Source organism: Pteropus vampyrus, unplaced genomic scaffold (assembly GCF_000151845.1).
Source record: "Pteropus vampyrus isolate Shadow unplaced genomic scaffold, Pvam_2.0 Scaffold323, whole genome shotgun sequence".
Taxonomy (NCBI): domain Eukaryota; kingdom Metazoa; phylum Chordata; class Mammalia; order Chiroptera; family Pteropodidae; genus Pteropus; species Pteropus vampyrus.
The window spans coordinates 367,202-373,860 of record NW_011889104.1 but is presented as its reverse complement, the minus strand read 5'-3'; positions in this window follow the sequence as shown (position 1 = coordinate 373,860).

Sequence of the window (6,659 nt, the reverse complement as noted above, 5' to 3'; positions counted from 1 at the left end):
CCTCCCACAGAGACCATGTGCGGTGTGATGGGAGAAGCTGCCCAGCTCACTCATCATCTACTCATTCATTCATTCATTCATTCACTCAGTCATTTGCCTATTCATCAGTTAGCTACTGAACACCTGCCCACAGCAGGCACTGTTTCAGGTGCTAGGGCACTGTGACATCCAGACGAGAAAAGAACTGCCCTGCTAGTGACGGGCAGATAGACTGCAGATGGAATCCATCAGAAGCGCGGACGAGAATTAGGCAGAGGGCGATCGCATAGTGCTGGAGGCCTGTCTGGGGTCAGAAGGCCAGGTGGCTGGCGGAGCAGTCCAGGCAGGTGGGAGGCAGAGGAGGCTTAGAGGCCAGAGCCCCTCACTGGCCAACGGGGGTCTCAAGGTTAACTACCCAGACCTGAGCTGCCAGACCCTTCTCACATCCATGGGCCTCCGTCTCAGAGGCCCTGCCTCTAACCTCCAGGCATCGCTGTCTCCTTCTGACCCCGTGACACAAAGCCACGGTAAAATAGGAAGTACCGGTCCCAGGAGCCTCATCTCCTAGTGTGGGCTGCTCTGCTCCCTGGAACCATGGGTGGGGAGGGGCCTCTGGTTCCTCACTCATAAAATGGGTGTGATCCCCTCTTCACAGGCCCGCCCGCAGCCCCAGGATACGCAGCAGAGTCACTGTGCGAACGAGGCCCACCGAGCACGTGCATCTGAAATTGGGCTGTAGTCTCTTGAACTGTGCTGACCTCGACATTTCCTTTCAGACCGAGGTGACATCACCTGCCTTTGGTGCCTCTCCCAGCCCCAATCAGGGTGCACCGGGCAGATCTTCCTTTGCTGTCTCCACCCACCTAGGAGGTCTCTGAGGCCGGGTAGGACAGCAGTTAGTGTGGGCAGTCGCCAGCCTCTACCTCATAGACAGGTACCAAGAACTGTCTCCACCTCTTTCTCTTACCGAAAAAAAATAGAATGGCCTTCTCAGGCGGTCACCAACCATCACCACTTGTAGTGCCTCTGTGTCACGGGCACTATTCCAAGCACTTCACTCGCGTTCACTGCTCACAGTAGCCACACAGTGGTTACGACCATCATCCCCACTCCACAGATGGGGAAACTAAGGTCCAGAGGGGTTAAGAGGTGCAGGTAGGACTTGAACCGTGAGGTGCACTTCCTTACTCTTCACTCTGCCCTCACGCGTTTTTCTGGCCTTGGCTGTCCACATAGCTGCCTCTCTCCTCCGCCCATCCCGGATGGAGTTTGGGGCCTTGGCTCCAGTAGAAGGTGCATTCAGCTCAGTCCCCCCTTGTCCCTCCTCGTCCCTCCTTGGGAGGCTGTGGAACCTGAGGTTGGTGGTAAGAAGCCAGGCAAAGGAACCAAGGGGATGCAGTGACAGCTGACTTTGGAGCAACACGACCTCTCTTTGTCCTCAAACCCCTGGTATGGGTTCCGGCCAGGTGTTTCTGCGTCCTTACTGCTCAATTTGCAAGTCCCTTTCCTTCCCAGGCCTCTGAGTCCTCCTTGGCAACCAGGGGCAATGCTGGGTATTCTTGAAGGCCCCACCCACTCTCACAGAACTTCAGCAACAGCAGGGAGAGGGGATGGCGGGCTCCACAGAGGTGGCCCATGAAAATGTCTAGATGGCTACACCAATGCCAGTCGCCCTGCTGGTAGGTGGGAGAAGGGACCAGAGTAAACTCGCCCTTCTCAGATAAGGGCCCTGTCCTTCACCAGAGGCCCCTTCCAAATGAGCCCTCTCATCATAAAAGGCCAGGGTGATTTGGGCCAAGCGTCTCAGCAAAAGCCCTCTAGATGTTCTCAGAGAGAGGAGGTTCCCCAAGAAATCTGTCTCCAAGTCTATGTGTCAGGGAGTATCAGCATGGGATGAAAACTCGGGTCGCCGGTGAGCTGTACCCCGATGAGGGAGAGCTCACTGTGCCCAGCCTCCTCGTCCCCGGGCACAGCTGAGGGGCAAGAATGAGGAGTGAAAGGCCCGGAGCCGGGGTAAGCAAATTCCTGGGGCTCGACGGAACCGACGGGCAGGCAGGTGAGCTGGCCACTCTGCTACAAGGAAGGCTGGCCTGTCTTTGGATGGAGCAATCAGGGCACTCAGGATAGACCGTCTACGCATCCGTCCCTTGTGAACCTTCTTTCTTGTCTATGAATTTCTTTGCTTTTTTTGCTCAGAGTGAGAGGACGTCTTGCTTTCTGACATTTGTGAACCTCCTATAAAATACTCTTTGTGAGGCAATAAGGATGGTGTGGCCATTTCCAACTTCGCAAACCCAAGTACTACATTCTTTTAAGTAAACTCTTTATTGAAGTAAAACACTGAGAGAAAAGTGCACAAATGAGCACGAAAGCTTAATGAGTTTTCACCAAGGGCCCGAACCCATGAAATCGCTGGCCAGGTCGAGAAACAGGACGTCACTTGGCTCCCAGCAGCCCTCTGCGCCTCCTCAGCCTTGTTCCCCAAATCGCTGTGCCTTGCTTGTCTCTTCTCCCCATCAGGGAGCTTGGTCTGTTCTTGAAGCTCGTGCAAATAGAGCCGCTCCGTGTCCCCTGGGTTGTCCGCCTTCTTTCACTGAACTTGAAGATTTCAGTCCTATATCACTGTGTGTTAGATTGTTCACTCTCACTGCCAAGTGCATACATTGTATGTATCCATTCCACTGACGATGGAAACGCGGATGGTTTCAGTCTTTGGCTACTGTGACAGGGACAGCCGTGAGCAGCTGCGTGCAGGTCTTCCGTGCACACGTGTGTGTGTTTCGGTAGGTGTGGAATTGCTGAGCTGGGATACAGGTGCCCGGCTGCAGCAAACACTGCCCAACGATCTCCAAAAACGGTTGTAGCAGTTTACACCCTGCTGGTCGGTGGGTGGCGGTCCCTAGAGCCCCACGTCCTCTCCAGCACGCAGAGTCATTAGTCTGTTTACTGTGCAGTTGGGTCTCCTTTACTTTGCACCCCAGCTCACATTTCCTGGTAAATTGTGTCATCTCTGTTGTGAAGTGCCTGGTCAAGCCTTTGCTTACTTTTTCTATTGGGTTATTAGTGATTTATGCAAATTTTTAATATATTCTGGATACAAGTCTTTTATTAGGTTTATGATTTACAAATATCTTCTCCAACTGTGGGCCACCTCTTCACTCTCTTTATGGTGACTTTTGATGAACAGAACTTCTCAGTTTTGATGAAGTCCAATTTATCAATCTTTTCCTTTGGGCTAAGTGCTTTTTGTACTAGACTAGAGAAAATTTTTCCTGTTCAAGATCATGAGATTATTCACTTAGGCTCTTTTCAGAAGTTTTGTTATTTTACCTTTCACATTGAGATCTACAATCCACCTGATTTGACTTTTATATCTGGTGTGAGGTAGAGTTAAGATTCATTTTTTAAAATATAAATATCTAATTGACCCAGCAAAGTCCATGAAAAGACCACCCGTCCTGTCTTCGCCGCATGGCTGTGTCCCCTGATCACAAATCAAGTAACTGCGTATGTGTGGCCTCTTCCAGACCTCTCTTTCCTCTTCCATTGGTTGGCTTGTCTATGCTTATACAAATCTCACACTGTCTTGTTCACTAAAACTTCAGAATAAGTCTTGACAAACGTTCTTATTCAAGATTGTTTGGGTCTTTTAATTTCCCAAATAAATTATAGAGTAAAGTTTATTTTAAAAATAAAATAAACACAATTCTACTGGGATTTACATTGAAACTGCCCAAGCTCTGGATCGATTTGGAGAGAACTGACTTTAAAAGTTTTTAAGTTTTTTATTCTATAAATATTTAGGATTCTTTTAATTTCTCTCAACGTTAATCTTATAGTTTTCAACAATAATCTTTAGTTTTCAACTATATTTCATTAGATTTATTTCCCTGCATTTTAAAAAGACTTTGTTATAGTACTTTTAGGTTCGCAGAGAAATTGAGAGGAAGGAACGCAGATGTTCTAGGCACTGCCTCCTCCGTAATGGTCACCGCACCACCAGAGTGATACATTTGTTATACTCCGTGAACCTGCACTGACACATTGTAATCACTCCAAGTCCATGATTACATATGCTTCACTCTGAGTGTTGTCCATTCTGTAGGTTCGGACAAACGTATGACGACACGAACCCACCATTAGAGTATCATGCAATGTTTTCACTGCCCTGAAAGTCCTCTGTGCTCCTTCTATTCCTTGCATTTTTGATCTTATTATAAATGATATTTAATTTTTTTTTTCAATTAGTTGTCACTATTTAAAACTATTAGTTCTCTTAAGTTAATTAAACAACCCCTCTGCAGTGCAGTTGATGCTACTCATTTGTTATTCAATGCCACCATTCACGGTAGAGAATTTTTTCAGTCTATTTTCTCTTGTTATTCAGACTGGATGATTTTATTGTTCTTTCCTCAATGTCACTGATTCTATCTTCTGTCATATCCATTCTACTATTGAGCCTGTCCAATGACTTTTTTTTTCTGTTATTGTACTTTTCAGTTCTATAATTTCCATTTGGTTCTTTTCTTACAATCTCTATTTTTTTGATGAAATTTAAAAACCTTTTTTTTTTCATTTGTTTCAAGAGAATTTGTAATTGCTTTCTGATTCATTTTTATGACAGCTGCTTTAAAGTCTTTCTTGGATACTTCTGTCATCTGATTTGTCTTGCTGCGCTGTCTCTCAGCTGGTTGTCTTTTTGCATTTAAGTAATTTTTCTGGTTCTTAGTATGATGTGTATTTTTTAATGGTATCTGGACGCCTTGTCTTTTATGTTAGGAAATGTTGGGTCTTATTCGAATCTTCTTATTTTTATTTTAAAGCAGGCTCTCACCCTGTTTAGGTTTAGCAAGCAGGTCGTGGCCTGGTTTAGTGGGCTGTGGGGCCCACGAGTCTTCTCACACCGTTCGTCTCCGGGCCCCCACTCGTTCTTCCTGCTGCTGCCTGAGAGCTAAAGGAGGTCCCCCATTTGGCCTTCCCGGGGCCTCTGGGTGGAACAGGGAGTTCCAGGGCCGTGGAGACCAAGAGTGCTTCTCCCCAGGCAGGACCACTTGTTACAGTTCAGTCTGCTTTGTTGGTGCCACTGGCTACACCAGGTGTCTGTCAGTGAGGGAGGAGAATATCGGGTCCAGCAGGCAAGGGCAGGGATGGATCCACATTGGTGTCCCCAGGTGCCAGGTTGGGCAGCAGGAATATCAGGTCTGGATCACCTTCTCCTGTGGGATGATGGGGGAATAGAAGACACTCGACTTCTACGTTGTTCGTCCTCTCCCAGGACCCTAGCCTGTCCCCTGCCTCTTTCCCCAGCCCAGTTTTTCCTTAAGGGGCCTCTGGCATTGCCTCCAGAGTTCGTCAGGAGGAGAGACGGGGAAGACAAGTTCATGCCATAGTGTCTGGACCAGATGGGCTGTCAATAACTTCTGAATGAAAGAATTCATTGAATGAATTGTTAATGAGACCACCTTGAATACAATTTATCAACCTAAATATAGCCAGGCTCAAAAATTGGAAATAAGTCACGAACTCTTAGAATTGGTGGGATCTTAGAGTCTGGTCTACCCTCCTTCATAAGGGAGACACTTTTGCAGAGAGGCCACCAACATGGGGACAGCCCACCGCCACCATGCCATGGGATCACAGGGCTTGCCCAACCGGTGGCTTCCTGGTTGCACTCTGAGCAGGGCCATTCAAGGAAGACTGTGGGTCCAACGCACCAAGCCAGGGAGAAGGAGGCAGCGCTGCCTGTTTTAATTTCAGTACCTAGTATATATTGGGACAACGTGCGAGCAATGGGAAAGATGAATGTGGATTGCGGATGAAAAGAACACTCATGGAAGCAAAGCACGTGGGTTTTTTGGATGTATGTTTCATCCCCTCCCAGATCAAAAAAGGAGGCAGAGACCTGCTGTCCGAAGCAGGAAGTGTTAGCAAATGCCAGCTGAGACACTGCCCGCTTGGCACCCGCGAGCCCAGCTGGCCTTCTGACCCTGCTCCTATTTTAAGCCTGTGACACAAAGTCCAGCTTTTGTTTTCTGCACCTGAAAGAATGCCTTCAGTCCAGACAGAGTCCTTATTGCAAGTGGTGGAGTTAATTTTAGAGCTGGGCATGCAGTTCGGAGGGATGACTCTGATGAACACACACCCACTTCCCTGCCCCAGGTCCTACCAGAGGGAAACTCGTTTCCCAGGCAGCTTGCTAGTCTGGAGCCAGCTGCCACTGCCAAGGATGACTCTTGGCTCCCCCACTACCTGTAACACCAGATCGTACCCATCTTGTCAGTGGAAGTGAGCCCCTCCCATTCCTGCCCGCACGGGCTTACTTTCTCTGGAAAGCACAAGGACAGTCAGACCGTGGCAGTCCAACTCTGCCGTGCTCACAAGCTGTGTCTTTAGGAAAATTACTCCTTTGGGTCTTAGTTTCCCAACCTACACAAGTGGGACTAATAGCTCATGGTTATAAGGATTAAGTTAAAGGTTGTAGATAACAAAGAAGCCAGGGTTCTGGCAGCAGGTGGTGCTCAGTCAATTCTAGTCCCTATTATTATATTATTAGTTTTTGTAATTATTATTATTAGTAGTAGTAGTAGTATTTTATTATTATTGGTATTCTCAGAGTTCTCAGAGCACTTTTATGTGTTGCTTCATCTGGTCTTAACAAGAATCTATGAGAGAGGGGTGAT